At 43.4% G+C, this 17,065-nt stretch overlaps 1 protein-coding gene across 4 annotated transcripts in view; it reads right to left on the reverse strand.

Moving 5' to 3' along the window:
- Positions 1-17,065, reverse strand: part of LOC140455252 (zinc-binding protein A33-like) — a 476,866-nt gene that overhangs the window by 86,125 nt on the left and 373,676 nt on the right. The gene's annotated exons all lie outside the window — the stretch shown is intronic.

Genomic DNA, 17,065 nt, shown 5'->3' on the forward strand with positions numbered 1-17,065 from the left:
TGTCCAGGAGTCTCTTAAATGTCCCCAATGACCCTGCCTCCACAACTGCTGCTAACAACGCATTCCATGCTCTCACAACTCTCTGCCTCTGACATCCCCTCTATACTTTCCTCCAACCAGCTTAAAACTATGACCCCTCGTGGTAGTCATTTCTGCCCTGGGAAATAGTCTCTGGCTATCGACTCTATCTATGCCTCTCATTATCTTGTATACCTCAATTACGTACCCTCTCCTCCTTTTCTCCAATGAAAAATGGCCGAGCTCAGTCAACCTCTCCTCATAAGATAAGCCCTCCAGTCCAGGCAGCATTTGGGTAAACCGCCTCTGAACCCTCTCCAAAGCAAATGATTTAATAACATTGAGAAGCTGGTCTTGTTTTGCTCAGCTTTGTAACTTTTGTCCAGAATGTTACTGCTCTTTCATATAGTTGGAAAATTTGATAACCTCAGCTTTGAAAGTGATAGTAAAAACAATGACTACAGATGCTGGAAACCAGATTCTGAATTACAGGACTGCTGGAAGAGCACAGCAGTTCACGCAGCATCCGAGGAGCAGTAAAATCGACTTTTCAGGCAAAAGCCCTTCATCAGGAATACAGGCAGAGAGCCTGAAGGGTGGAGAGATAAGTGAGAGGAGGGTGGGGTTGGGGAGAAAGTCGCATAGAGTACAATAGGTGAGTGGGGGAGGGGATGAAGGTGATAGGTCAGGGGGGAGGGTGGAATGGATAGGTGGAAAAGAAGATAGGCAGGTAGGACAAGTCATGGGGACAGTGCTGAGCTGGAAGTTTGGAACTGGAGTGAGGTGGGGGAAGGGGAAATGAGGAAACTGTTGAAGTCCACATTGATGTCCAGGGGTTGAAGTGTTCCGAGGCAGAAGCTGAGGCGTTCTTCCTCCAATAGACAATAGGTGCAGGAGTAGGCCATTCTGCCCTTCGAGCCTGCACCACCATTCAATATGATCATGGCTGATCATCCTTAATCAGTATCCTGTTCCTGTCTTATCTCCATAACCCTTGATTCCACTGTCCTTGAGAGCTCTATCCAACTCTTTCTTAAATGAATCCAGAGACTGGGCCTCCACTGCCCTCTGGGGCAGAGCATTCCACACAGCCACCACTCTCTGGGTGAAGAAGTTTCTCCTCATCTCTGTCCTAAATGGTGTACCACGTATTTTTAAGCTGTGTCCTCTGGTTCGGCATTCACCCATCAACGGAAACATGTTTCCTGCCTCCAGAGTGTCCAATCCTTTAATAATCTTATATGTCTCAATCAGATCCCCTCTCAGTCTTCTAAACTCAAGGGTATACAAGCCCAGTCGCTCCAGTCTTTCAGTGTAAGGTAGTCCCACCACACCAGGAATTGACTTCATGAACCTACGCTGCACTCCCTCAATAGCCAGAATGTCTTTCCTCAAATGTGGAGACCAGAACTGCACAAAGTACTCCAGGTGAGGTCTCACCAGGGCCCTGTACAGCTGCAGAAGAACGTCTTTGCTTCTATACTTAATCCTTCTTGTTATGAAGGCCAGCATGCTATTAGCCTTCTTCACTACCTGCTGTACCTGCATGCTTATCTTCATTGACTGGTGTACAAGAACACCCAGATCTCTTTGTACTGCCCCTTTACCTAAATTGATTCCATTTAGGTGGTAATCTGCCTTCCTGTTCTTGCCACCAAAGTGGATAACCATACATTTATCCACATTAAACTGCATCTGCCATGCATCTGACCACTCACCTAACCTGTCCAGGTCACCCTGTAATCTCCTAACATCCTCATCACATTTCACCCTGCCACCCAGCTTAGTATCATCAGCAAATGTGCTAATGTTGTTACCAATTCTATCTTCTATATCATTAACATAAATTATAAAAAGCTACTGTTCTGGCACTGATCCCTGCGGTACCCCACTGGTCACTACCTGTCATTCCAAAATGGAGCTGTTTATCACTACTCTTTCTTTCCTATCAGCCAACCAACCTTCAATCCAAGTTAGTACTTTGCCCCCAATACCATGCGCCCTAATTTTGCTCACTAACCTCCTATGTGGGACTTTATCAAAAGCTTTCTGAAAGTCCAGGTACACTACATCTACTGGATCGCCCTCATCCATCTTCAGAGTTACATCCTCAAAAAATTCCAGAAGATTAGTCAAGCATGATGTCCCCTTCATAAATCCATGCTGACTCTGACCTATCATGTTACTACTATCCAAATGTGCCATAATTTCATCCTTTATAATAGACTCCAGCATCTTTCCCACCACTGAGGTCAGACTAACTGGTCTATAATTTCCTGCTTTCTTTCTCCCACCTTTCTTAAAACGTGGTACAACATCAGCCACCCTACAATCCGCAGGAACTAATCCTGAATCTATCAAACTCTGGAAAATAATCACCAATGCATCCACGAATTCTTGAGCCACCTCCTTCAGTACCCTGGGATGTAGACCATCAGGCCCTGGGGACTTATCAACCTTCAGACCTAACAGTCTCTCCAACACCAATTCCTGGCAAATATAAATTCCCTTAAGTTCAGGTCCTTCAGCCACTGTTACCTCTGGGAGATTGCTCGTGTCTTCCCCAGTGAACACAGATCTGAATTACCGATTCAATTCTTCTGCCATTTCTTTGTTCTCCGTAATATAGTCCCCTGTTTCTATCTTCAAGTGTTTAATTTTAGTCTGAACCATTTTTTTGCCTTTCACATACCTAAGAAAGCTTTTACTATCCTCCTTTATATCTTTGGCCAGTTTACCTTCGTACCTTATTTTTTTCTCTGAGCATTTCCTTCTGAGTAATCCTCTGTTGTTCTTTAAAAGCTTACCAATCCTCCATTTTCCCACTTATCTTTGCTGTGTTATACTTTTTCTCTTTTAACTTTATACGTTTCTTAACTTCCCTCATCAGCCACGGCCACCCATGCCTCCTCCTAGGATATCTCTTCCTTTTTGGAATGAACTGATCCTGCATCTTCTGCATTATACAGAAATATCCACCATTGTTCCTCCACTGTCATCCCTGCTAAGGTATTCCTTCATTGAACTTTGGCCAGCTCCTCCCTCATAGCTCCATAGTTCCCTTCATTCAACAAAAATATTGTCACTTCCGATTGTACCCTCTCCTTCTCAAATTGCAGATTGAAGCTTATTGTATCATGGTCACTACTTCCCAATGGCTCCTGCACTTCGAGGTCCCTGATCAATTCTGGTTCGTTGCACAATACCAGATCCAGAATTGCCTTCTCCCTCGTAGGCTCCAGCATCAGCTGTTCTAAGAATCCATCTCGGAGGCACTCCACAAAGTCTCCTTCTTGAGGTCCAATACCATCCTGATTCTCCCAGACTACCTGCATGTTGAAATCCCCCATAACAACTGCAGTAACATTTTGGCGACAGGCCAATTTCAGGTCCTGATTCAACTTACATCCGACATCCAGATTACTGTTTGGGGGCCTGTAGGTAACTCCTAAGAGGGTCTTTTTGCCCTTAGAATTTCTCAGTTCTATTCACACTGACTCTACGTCCCCTGATTCTAGGTCCACCCTCGCGAAAGGGACTGAATATCATCCCTTACCAACATGGCCACCCCACCCCCTCTGCCCGTCAGTCTGTCCTTACGATAGCACGTGTAGCCTTGAATATTCACTTCCCAGGCCGTGTCCACTTGAAGCCACGTCTCAGTTATCCCCACAATAGCATAACTGCCAATTTCCAAAAAGAGCCTCAAGCTCATCCATCTTATTTCTAATTCTTCGCGCATTCATGTATAGTATTTTTAATTTGTTACTGCCCTCACCCTTCCCATCAACTCCTATTTCACTCAACCTTACAGCATGATCCCTTTTTGAGTTTTCGGCCTCATTGATACAGTTGTCTTTCTTGACTTCCCTTGTTCTAACTTTCCCTTCAATCTCCTTATTAAACATTCAGTTTGTCCCCTCACCACGCACCCCCCGCCCCCCCAACTACTTAGTTTATACATAGCTGTGTTGCAGCAGCAAACCTGACAGCCGATTAAGGTGCAACCCATCTCTCTTGCATAATTTCAGCTTACCACAAAACATACCCCAGTGATCCAAGTATTTAAATCCTTGCTTCCTGCACCAGGTGTCTGGTGGTGAGGGAGCGGCGATGAAGGAGGCCCAGGACCTCCATGTCCTTGGCAGAGTGGGAGGGGGAATTGAAATGTTGGGCCACAGGGCAGTGTGGTTTTTTTGGTGCAGGTATGCCAGAGATGTTCCCTAAAGTGCTCTGTAGAGGAGACCGCATCGGGAGCAACAGATACAATAAATGATATTGGTGGATGTGCAGGGGAAACTTTGATGGATGTGGAAGACTCCTTTAGGGCCTTGGATGAAGGTGTGGGAGCAGGTTTTGGAATTCCTGCAGTGGCAGGACAAGTGCCAGGATGGGAAGGTGGGTTGTAGGGGGGCGTGGACCTGACCAGGTAGTCACAGAGTGAACGGTCTTTGCGGACCATGGAAAGGGGTGGGGAGGGAAATAAATCCCTGGTGGTGGGGTCTGTTTGGAGGTGGTGGAAATGTCGGCAGATGATTTGGTTTATACGAAGGTTGGTAGGGTGGAAGGTGAGCACCAGGGGCATTCTGTCCTTGTTACGGTTGGAGGGGTGGGGTCTGAGGGCGGAGGTGCGGGATGTGGACGAGATGCGTTGGAGGGCATCTTTAACCACGTGGGAAGGAAAATAATTTCTTCAATCAAATCAACATAGCGATTCACTGGAGTGAAAACAAGGTTTCTGAAAACATTACTTTATCAATAAATCCAAGAGAGTAAACCTGTTCTCATTTTATTTGTAAATTTCTCCAGATTGTGTATCCTTTTACCTCGCATTCCAACTTCATCTGGATTATTTTATTTATTTGAGCATGGCTGATATATTTCTCCTGCCTGCTCCCTGTAGCCCTGGTCCCTTTACTAATCAAGAAGCTATCCATCTCTGTCTTAAACACACACAATGACTTGGTTTCCACATCATTCTGCAACAATGAGTTCAACAGATTAAACACCCTCTGGCTGAAGAAATTCCTCCTCATCACAGTTACAGAGTCAAAGAGTCATACAGATGTTCATCATAGAAACAGATCCTATAGTCTAACTCATGCATGCCAACCAGAGATCCTAAATTCATCGAGTCCCATTTGCCAGCATTTGGCCTGTTACCCTCTTATCCCTTTCTGTTCATATACCGATCCACAATGCCTTTTAACTTTGTAATTTTACCAGCCTCCACCACTTCCTCTGGCAGTTGATTACACATTTTTTAAAAAACATTGCCCCTTAGGTTCCTTTTCTTTTTCTATATCGATATTTTTATTGGAAGAAGTAGACTTTTTTTGAAAAATTACAAAAGCACAACCACAATAAACCAACAAAAACACTACATCTAACAAAAAAGAATGCAAACGAAACACAACTATACTCATGTACAAACTGAACAAATAAGTGAATGCAATAAACAAATAAAAGAGCTCAGCACAATGAAACATTAGCTCCTGACCTCCGAGAGCATTTAGTATTACACGTGAATTTATTTGAAATTCTTCCTTCAAGGGCATCAAGTTCACTAAATCAGATTGTCATGGCTACACAAAAGGGATCCATTTGCCAGTGCCGAGAGCCTGTAACATTGCCCTTTACCTCAGTCTCTAAATATGCAGTGTTGTCAGAAATAGTAATATTTCCAATTGTAGAACGTTTTTGCGTCCAAGGATAATGCAGGGGTTAGGAAAAGATCAATCCTAGTATGACACTATGGTGGATTAGAACAAAATGTAATGTTCCTAACCAGGGGTGGAAACACCTCCAGACATCCACCAATCCCAATTCTGTACATAAGTCCCCCAGTTGCTTTGACTCTAAAGAAGGTATTGAGGGGCCTCTAGGTATTCTGTCCACTGTGGGATCTATAAAACAATTAAAGTCTCCCCAATAATAATCTGCCATGGCACTAGAGCCATCAGTTTGGAGAATGCATCTATCAAAAATTTAAGGGGATGCGCTGGGAGATAATAAACATTCACAATACCATACCCTTCTCCATGTGTTGAGGCTTTAAGAATGACCAATCGCCCATATTCATCTTTAATCTGATCTAGCAAGTTAAATGGAAGCTTTTTCCTAATGAATATGGCCTCTCCCCTACTGCTAGTATTGAAGGAGGAGAAATACACCCGACCAAACCCACCCTGCTGCAATTTCAGGCATTCCTGGTCATCAAGATGAGTCTCCTGCAAAAGGGTAATATCCAACTCTGCTTTCTAAGACAAGAAAGCACGTTTTTTGCTCTGAACAAGCAAATGGTTCCCTCAAATATTCCAGGTACATCATTTAAGGATACAATTAACCATGACACGTCTAACAACATGTTAACATCGAAAAGGAAGAATTTGACTGATCAATTGCTGAGCTTAAACAAAAAAAAGACTCATGAAGCAGAAAAAATAGAGAAACTAAAACTACTACATATGCCAAAAAACCCGACAAACTGAACACTTAGCGAGGGGCTGTCCCTCCTGCCCACAGGGGGCACTTGCATATCTCAACAACATCTTCATAATTCCTTCTAACTTGAGCCGCATTCCAGATTCAAGCCAAAAAAGGAAAGAAGAAAAAAGTAATATTAACAAGGAAATTCAAAGTATGCTCTGCACCCATCCCCAAATATACATTAATACCCATTGATATCAGAAATAAAATTCAACAACACTTTCTTTCAGAAAAGGAGAGAGAGAGAAGAAGAAGAGCCACTATTGTCCACATCCTTTAAATCATCCAGTCTATTTTAAAGCATCCAAACATTTTTTCACTTTTTCTGAAGAGTCAAGGAAGTGCAAAGACCCATCATAAATGAAATAAAGGATACCTCAAGGAATACTGAATCCCGAAGTTTCTCAGTCTTCTCTTGGCTTCATCAAAGGAGTCCCTTTTATGAATCACAGCTGCAGAAAAGTTCTGGAAGAACATTATCCTGGAACCTTTGTGAGTGAAATCTTGTGGATCCTTCCACTTCATTCTGGAGGCCTCCATAACTTTAACGTTGTCCCTGTAACTGTGGAGTTGCACGAGGACCATGCAAGAGTGCTTGTCAAAACCGAGCCTACACACCGTGACCTGATGGGCCCTCTCAGCTTTCACTTGGCCTGATGCAACCTCCAAGCCAAAAAATCTGCAATAGTCAGCTTTCAAAGGAGCTCGCTGTCTGATTGTCCTCCGCTCCCTCTGGCAACCCGATGGTGTGGATATTCTTCCACCTACCTCTCTCCTGGAGGTAGTCGACTTGTTCCAGTTCAGTAAGGAGCTGCTTCTCGAGAGCTCAAATCTGTTCCTTTGAAGAGTCGATTGCGATCTCTGAAGCTGTGATCCTTCATTCAACCTTCTCCATTTGGCATCCAAGGCCTTCCAACTGCTCCTCGTGCTTGTGGAGCATTGCCGTGATCGGTTCTAGCCTACTGCAGAACTTCTCCTCGATCAACAACTCGATCATTTCTCATTGTTTCACAAACTCTGCAGCCAGGGTCTGATGGGTGAGTGACTCTGACAGACTAGTGGAGGGGGCTGCAGCTGCGGCCACGGGCATGTCCGACATCTCCGGTGAGTTGCCCGTGTGTTGGGTCTTATTCAAACCTTTACAATTTGTCATATTTCTTTAATAGAACAGACTTTGTAAAAATTGGTAGAGGTTCTAAAGCTCTTTAAATGCTGATTTTCACAAAGATAACTTCAGTGGGGATGATGAAGTTGTTACTTTGCCTGAGTTGAGATGCTGAGCTCAGCAAAGCGGACCTTTCCAATCGCCACTATCTTGGATCCCCCAAGGTCCTTTTTCAATCGTTCCCCTCTCACCTTAAACCCTGTGCCCTCTAGTTTTGGATGCCTCTACGCTGGAAGAAATACCAGGGCTATTCACTCTGTCTGTGCTCTGCATGATTATATAAACTTCTGCAAGTCACCCTCAGACTCCAGACCTCCAGGGAAAATAGACACAGCCTATTCAGCCTCTCCCTACCACTCAAAGCCTCCAATCCTGGCAACAACCTTGGAAAGCTTTTCTGAACATTTCCATCTTTCGATAGCCGTGACACCAGAATTGAATGTGACTGAATTTTTTTGAAGAAGAAACGAATAGGATTGATGAATGCAGAGTGGTGGATGTGATCTATCTGGATTTCAGTAAGGCGTTCAACATGTTTCCTCATGGTATACTGGGTAGCAAGGTCAGATCACATGAAATACAGAGAGAACTAGCCATTTGGATACAGAAATGGCTTGAAAGTAGAAGATAGAGGGTGGTGCTGAAGGGTTGCTTTTCAGACTGGAGGCCTGTGACCAGTGGTGTGCCACAAGGATACACGCTGGGTCCACTGCTTTTTGTCAGAAATAGAAACGAGTTGAATGTGAATATAGGTGGTAAATTTAGTAAGTTTGCAGATGACACCAAAATTAGAGAATGGTGAACAGCAAAGAAGGCTACCTCAGAGTATAATGGGAACTTGATCAGATCAGCCAATGGGTTGAGGAGTGGCAGATTGAATTTAATTTAGATAAATGTAAGGTGCTGCATTTTGGAAAGGCAAATCAAGGTAGGACTATCCACTTAAAGTTTAGGTGCTGGGAAGTGTTGATGAACAAAGAGGCATCTTGACAGAAGGCAGCTCAGTACCACCTTTTCTGCACAATTAAGGACAGCCAAGAAAACCTACATTCCTCAATGAATACAAAATACCCTGCTCCTCTAAGTTGGTGTTTTGATGAGAGACTATTTCCACCAGAGAAATTGCAAAATTGAAACAAGTAATTTTTCGTGCAATTTCTTTTTCCAACCAATGAAGATCCAAACTGGAAACTGAAGCTGAAGAAACATTTCAGATAGCCAGTGTCAGCAGATTTAGAAATTATTGGGTTGCAGTTGCCTGAAACCATATCCACAGCTTACATCACACACAAAGTACACATGAAATCATGCACATTCTGGCCTCAGTAAATGGAATATTCATGAACGTGCATCCAGATTTATTGACTAATATATAGACTTCCATGAACTTACATTGCAGAATTTCCAAAGAAAAATTCTGTTTATGCAACATTTTACAAATGGGCACATTTGATAGCAGATACATTTCAATGAGTAAGAAAAATTCCAAAGGATGGATCAACAACCAAAATTTAACACAAAATTTTAAAGGTGATGTCAAACATTTTTTAAAAATGCCATTCTGGAAAGAGAGATGACAGGTCGGAAGATTGATCAAAATATGTTTAAAAAGTCAAAAATGACCAAAAGACGAATGAGAAATTACTCCATCAGAGACAGGGAACCAGAAATACAAAAACCAGAAAGTAAGTAGCATTATAAAAACTTAGAATGGAAAAGTTAAAGTGAGTTTTGGTTCTATAGAAAGCAAGGATGAAGAATCAATAATGGAAAATAAGGAAATAACAAACAAATAGAACAGATACTTTCCATTTGTCATCACAACCTGAGATAAAAGTAACATTGCAGGAGCAGGTAAAAATCAGAGAGGGAGGAACTCAGGAACTCAAAGGAGCAGTGCGATGTGGGGTTGTGGGGGAGAGAGAGAGAGATAGAGAGAGAGTGTGAAAGAGAGTGAGGAGAGGAGAAAGAGAGAGAGAGAGGGAGAGGGAGAAGGGACTGAGGAGAAGAGTGAGGATCTAACAGAGAGATAGGAAGAAAAGGTCATTTATTTCCTTTAGGGAAGGGAAACTGCCACCCTTACCTGATCTGACTTACAGGTGACTCAGCACCACAGCAAAGTTGAATTTTAACTGTCCTCTACAACAGCCCCACATGTCACTCAGTTCATGGGCAGTTAGGGATGGGCAACAAATGCTGACTGTTAATGATGCCCACAGCCCATGAAAGAATAGGGAAAGGTAAGAAGCAACCAGTAGGCACTAGCAACGATCGTTCCAATGTTGGACCAAGGAAAAGGTGAATTGATATTGTGAGAAGCATGGTCCTGATATATTGAACTGTGAGACCCAGGGTTGGTACTTTATCCAAGTGGTAAACAGTGAAACACTCAGACCCACTGAGTGAACTGGATTCATGAAGACAGGAGAATAAATGTCTGCAGGGCCTTCATAAATAAGTAAACATTTGGGACAAGGCAAACGAAGGAAGAAATTCTGTTGGTGCTGCATTCTACTAATCAATGGATTCCCCACAACTTCAGAATTTGGAACCCTGGTCATTCTCAAGACAATCAAAGGAAGGAAATATGGGATTTCTTTTGTGAATGTTTCCATTGTGATTATTACTCCTGGGAAGGTGCACTTCTTGCACACCATTTTTGTTATCTCAGAGCACAATATTTCAGAGAGAGCAGGTCTGGAAATGAACATGTACTTGGAGAATCCCCTCCACCTCTTGTGTGATGTAAACATAGGTCTCACTGAACCATCATGACCTGACACGATGGAACCACCAACACACAAGACAATGTGATGAGAAAGTGAGGATTGCAGATTCTGGAGATCAGAGTCAAAAAGTGTGGTACTGGAAAAGCACAGCTGGTGAGACAGCACCTGAGGATCAGGAGAATCGATGTTTCGAACATAAGCTGGAATGCGAGGTTCAAAGTGGCTGAGAGCTAAATAGGACAGGTTGGGGCTGGGGGGAAGGCAGCTGGGAATGCAATATTTTGATGAAGGTCGGAGTGGAGTAATGATCAGTCGGAGTGGAGGGTGGTGTACATAGGTGGGAAGGAAGATAGACAGGTAGGGCAGTTCAAGAGGTCAGTGCTGAGTTGGAGGGTTGGATCTGGGATAAGGCGCGGTGGAGGGGAGGTGAGGAAATCAGCACTGATCCCATGTAATTGGAGGGTCCAAGGCGGAAAATGAGGTGTTCTCCCTCCAGGAGTTGGGTGCCTTGAATTTGGCCAAGTCAGAGATCCAGAACTTCCATGTCTTTGGTGGAGTGGGAGGGGGAGATGAAGTGTTCAGCTACAGGGCTCTCTCAATGTGGTCTCTAACTTGGGAGACAGGACGCCAACTCATGGAATGTTTCAGAAAACATCTCTGGGACACATGCATGAAAGAACCCCACTGGCCTGTGGCCAAACACTTTAACACCCCCCCCTCCCACTCCACCAAGGACATGCAAGTCCTGGGCCTCCTCCACTGCCAAACCCTAGCCACCCTTTGCCTGGAGGGGAACACATTATCCTCTGCCTTGGGAACCTCCAACCACACGGGAACAATGTAGATTTCACCAGTTTCCTCATTTCCGCTGTCATCTTTTCCCAATCCAACCTTCCAACTGAGCACTGCCCTCTTGAACTGTCCTACCTGTCCACCTTCCTTCACAACTCTCTGCTCCACATTCCTTTCCAAACTATCACCATCATCCCCCAACCTCCATCTACCTATCACATTCCTATCTAGCTTCTCACCAGCCCCACCCATCTCCCATTTATCTCTCAGCCCCCTTGGGCCATGCCCTCATTTCCTGATGAAGAGCTTATGCTCAAAATGTATGTTGCCTGACTGGCTGTGCTTTTCGAGCACCACACTTTCTGACTCTGAACTCCATCATCTGCAGTCCTCACTTTCTGCTTTAAACCATCTTTGCAGAAAATCTCCACCATAATGTATCTCCCAGACACCATTTCCCTCCACACCTTCCGAGCACATGCCTCATCAGTTGCCTCACCTTCACTGTTGTCTCTCTGCTCCTCAACTGCTTTTCCTCCTCATGCCATCAACTTGCATCCTCCTCTCCTCTTCCATGTCTTCTATCCAAATATATATCTGTTGTCAGAGCTCTGATTGTCCGACTCATCACACTCACCGGTTCTCCAAACATAGTGGGTTCTCTCCATCATTACCTCTTAGTCCAGCATTTCTTCATATCATCTGTTTTCTTTGTGATCATTTATTTCATATTACCACAATGATTGCATTTCCCCCAGCCTCACATGATGGCTTTCCCCTCCTTCCCACACTGTTTTTGGTGATTCATTATAGTGATCAGCCGAGTTAACTCCTCTGCAGCATTTAAGAACTGTTGTGGCAGCAAATTTCAAATATCACACAAAACATAAAGAGGCATTTTCAAATATAATTGATAAAATAAATGATAGCATGAGTATAAATAATTATGTTACGTAAATTGCTAGGCTCCAGTTTATATGACTTTGGATCTGAACACAGCAAACCCTTGGCTCATCCTGTCTGAGGGCCGGACCAGTCTAAGACTCAGAAACAAACTACAACTTAACATCCTGGAGAGATTTGTCCTGGGATCAGAAAGATTGATATCAGGGAGATGTTACTGGCAGGTGGAGGGAGAAAACAAGACTGAATGGAGTCTGGAAGTGGTCTAAGGGTCTTTGGAGAGGACAAAAGGAAGTTAATTTAATAGCCGGTGTCAGCATTGAAACTATGCAGCTTTTTCCTGGAAAAGGTTATTTTGCCAACACCACCATCTTCTCGACTCCTCTCATCCTGAAAGCTCAATGCCAAAATATTGGCGTTTTCCTGGATGGTGAGAATGGACAGGTGTCATTTTACAAGACAGGCAACATGTCCCATTTCCACATTTTCACCTAAACTTTCAATGAGAGGATCTTTCCCTTCTTCAATCTGGGCTCTAAGGAATGTGGAAAGAACTCAGCACCACTGACAATCTGTGATATTCAAGATCGTTCACAGGTCCTGCATGTAATTCCACACCATCTTAATTTTCCCTGCCAACTATAAACTGATGGAGATTTGTCTTCATCAGCCTTAAGTAAATACTTTATCTTTTGTGTAATAAACAAACACTGATTGACAACACACTGATCAATGCTGTTGGAAGAGTAAAACACAAACTGTGATAGAATAAAAACCAAAAGAACTGTGGATGCTGCAAATCAGACTCAAAAATAGAAGTTGTCAGAAAATCTCAGCAGGTCTGGCAACATTTGAGAAGATAAACAAAGATTTCTGGAAAGATGCTGCCAGACTTGCTGAGTTTTTCCAGCAACTTCTGTGTTTATGAAACAGTTGAGTTGTTTGCAAAGCCAGCTCTCAGAGGGACTCATAAAGCAACTTGTCGGTTCCTTACTATCAGCTGCCCTTGCATTTCTGGGTTTCAGAAGTCACAGATTTGGGAGGTGCTATCGAACAACATTACCAAGGACAACCTTCAGTTATATAATGCTTTCCATGTAGTTCAATTCATTCTGTACATAGAAGTCAAAGAGTCAGACAGAACAGAAATAGACTCTTTGGTCTAATTTGGCCACACCGAACATACATCACTGTCTGACCTTGTCCTACCTGCCAACATTTGGCCCTTAAAACACTTCCTATGCATAAAACCATCCAGATGCTTTTAAATGTAGTAATTGTACCTGCCTCTAGAGCTTCCTCAGGCAGTTCATTCCAAAAATACACTGCCTTTTGTGTGTTATCCCTCAGGCCATTACATAATCTTTTCCCTCTCACTTGAAACCTCTGTTTTCTCATTTTGGCCTTCCCCACCCAGAGAAAAGGAGATTGGTTAATTATCCTATGCAAGCCCCTTTTGATTTATAAACCTCTAGTTCTCCAGCTCCAGGACGGAGAAACAAGTCACTGATTCATGGGGTCATGCACATTTATGAATAATCCTCCCTGCCAAATTCTCTGGGTTTCCTTCCTCACCGGAGATCAGGGGCTTCACTGGATTTCCCTCGAGTGAAAGGTCTTGCTTCTGGACAGCATAGTTTTGTGCAGGGGAAATCTTGCCTCACTGTCTTGATTGCGTGTTTTGAGGAGGTGACAAAGATAATTGATGAGGGAAAAGTGATTGGAGTTATCTACACCATAGATTTTTGAAAAGCCTTTGACAAGGTCCCTCAAGAGAGATTGGTACAGAATTTGAAGTCACATGACTCCAGGGATGAACTGGCAAGATCGACACAGGATGAGCTTAGTCACAGGAGACAGAGGGTGGCAGTGGGCCGGAATGGAAGGTTGTGACAAGTGTTTCCAAAGGGATCAGTGCTGGGATCTCTGCTGTTTGTGGCCTACATAAACGATTTGGGGAAAATTGTGGCTAGTATAATTAATAACTCTACAGATGGAACAAAGATTGGTGTACATACAGATAGTGAGGAGGATTGTCAGAAGATATGGCAGAATATAAATGAGATGGAGGCATGGAGAGAAAAATGGCAGATGTAGTTTAATCTGAACAAATGTGAGGTGATGCATTTTGGAAGGTCATATACAGGTCGAAACTATAGTGACAGAAACTTCGTAGGATTGATATGCAGAGGGATTTGGGTGTGCAGGTCCGAAGATCACTGAAGGTGGCAGCACACGTAGCCAAGGTAGTACACAAAGCATATGACCTGCTTGCCTTCATTGGAAGGGGCATTGAGTGTAAGGATAGAAATGATATGCAGCAGCGTTATTGAACTTTAGTTATGCCACACTTGGAATATTGCAGTTCCGATCAGCAGACTACCAGAAGAATGTTGATGCTTTGGTCAGAGTGCGAAAATGAATTTTTACCAGGATGTTGCCTGCTATGAGAGATTTTAGCAAAGACGAAAGGTTGGATTGACTGTATTTGCTTTTACTGAAATGAAAGAGATTGAAGAGTGACAGGAGTGAAGTTTACGAGATTGTGAGTGGCATGGATAGAGCTTTTTATTTCCCCAGGGTGGAGTTGCCTATTACTAGGGGACACAGGTTCAAGGTGTGGAGTGGGGTGGAATGGTGGATCTGAAAGAAATGTATGAGGCACGTTTTTTCACACAGAGACTGGTCAGTGCCTGCAACGCGCTGTCAGAGGAGGGACTGAATACAGACACAGTAGCAACATTCAACAAACACCTGCAAGAATACATGAATTGGAAGGTACTAGAGGGATGCGAATCCTGCAAGGAAAGACCATTTCAGTATGGATGAGCCAAATGTATTGGCGCAGGTTTAGAGGACCATAGGGTCTATTCCTGTGCTGTATTCCTCTTTGTTCTATTCCACAAAATATCTGCCACCCCCACCTCGGCACATGAACCATCCCTCTTTCTCCGCCTCATGATCGTGGCTGTTCCCTGATGGGAAGCTTCCTGGCAGGGAGGGTAAAAAAAAAACCCGTCTGCAGACCCGGGAGCAACTCATTCTGCAGGCTTTGTGGCCATCAGAGTTTCTGCAACCACCCGCTCCAGGCATCACTTACCTCTGCAAATCCAACAAAAGAAGGTCGCGTATGTGGGAACGTCTGCGCAAGCGTATCTTACAATACAGGAGATAGAAGAAGTCCATTACCCTGTAGTATTATGGGTAGCCGGTCCACCATTGGAATCCGTACTGCAGCTGTGTTAAGACATTTGCTGTGATATCAGATAGACAGGTGTTTCAGAATTAATGAACAAACAGAGTCCCACACGTAGGAACAACTATGGTTGGTTCTCACACATAACGGCAACTATCGCCGGAACAATTCCTTCAATGTTTGCTCAGTGATGCCCAGAAGGTCGGATGCTTTAGGAAGTGTTTTCTGTGAAGAACTGTCAATATCGCATTCTCATAAGTGTACCAGGGCATGCATTTTACTTATGCCAGTACATGAGGAAAGAGCAGGGAATCCTTGGGACACAGGCCACAGCTTCTTTATTAACTCCTTAAGGGTGAAGTTGCTGCCAGCATCGTCTTCTGTTATTGCCATTCTTAAAAGCCATGAGAAGATTCCATTGAACTCATTGTCGGTCTATTTGCTGCATTCCATTTTGATTAGAGTGTTTTCAAATGATTTGTACACAGCCATAAGCATTTCATACTCAACCACTTTGATGTGTTTGTGGAGAAATCTGGAGGTCAGATTAGAATGGCAAGTTTCTCTTCTGAAAGGAAGAACATATTTTTACTTCTATTTTATTTACTTTTCAAATATGCAGCAAAATTGGAAAACATTACTTTGAATTAACAGAACTGTAGAAAGAAAATGGCCACTGTTTACAAAGAAACGACTCTTGCTGAATTTGCCTATAGTTTGCAAAACAAGAACACTGAATGGGTGAGAAATAAATGATGTTAATGTGTGGGAATATCGAAGCCATATAATTTCTCTCTACTTATTCATTTTTGAGAAAATTATACACAGTGACAATGGTTGTAAATGCCTGACTTTTTCATTGACCAGGAGGAGTGGTTTGGAGACAGATCAAATGGGAAACAGCTTTTGGATTATCGTGACCAGTTTTGCCATGCAAGAAAGAAGGGAGAATTTAACTTCTGTCGAGAAAATATTTGGAGACAGCTCTAACCTACATCTGAAAAGTACCAGTAAATCCAGCTTCTTTTTAAAAAATTATTTGTGGCATGGAGACATCGCTGACTTGTTAGCGTGTTGCCCTTGAAGGGACTTTACAGTGATTAAAACAGATGAATGGCTTGCGTGGTCATTTCATAAGACCATAAGACCATAAGACATAGGAGTGGAAGTAAGGCCATTCGGCCCATCGAGTCCACTCCGCCATTCAATCATGGCTGATGTGCATTTCAACACCACTTACCCGCAATTTCAGAGGGTAATTAAGAGATAACTAACTTGGAATTAGATGAAGGCGAGACCAGGTGAGGATGGCAGTTTCCTTACCTGAAGGATTAAATAGAGTCAGGTAGGATTTCCTGAAATTAATTTTATGGTAGGCAGCTGAATTCCAGCTTTTATCTGCTTTTTAAAATTCAAATTCCAGCACGCCCCCCCACCCCCGACTTGAACCCTGGTCCACAGAACATGAGCTGAATTTCTGGATTAAGGGTCTAGTGATTATGATCACTATGTTATCGCTCTCCATTCTTTATATTAGCCATTTTCATCTACCATCTTCATTATGGCGTGGCAAGGTGGCTCAGTGGTTAGCACTGCTACCTCACAGCACCAGGATCCCAGGTTTGATTCCAGCCTTGGGCGACTGTCTGTGTGGAGTTTGCACATTCTCCCTGTGTCTGCGTGGGTTTCCTCTGGGTGCTCCAGTTTCCTCCCACAATCCAAAAATATGCAAGTCAGGTGAATTGGCCATGCTAAATTTCCCATAGTGTTGGG

Source organism: Chiloscyllium punctatum, chromosome 30 (assembly GCF_047496795.1).
Source record: "Chiloscyllium punctatum isolate Juve2018m chromosome 30, sChiPun1.3, whole genome shotgun sequence".
NCBI lineage: Eukaryota > Metazoa > Chordata > Chondrichthyes > Orectolobiformes > Hemiscylliidae > Chiloscyllium > Chiloscyllium punctatum.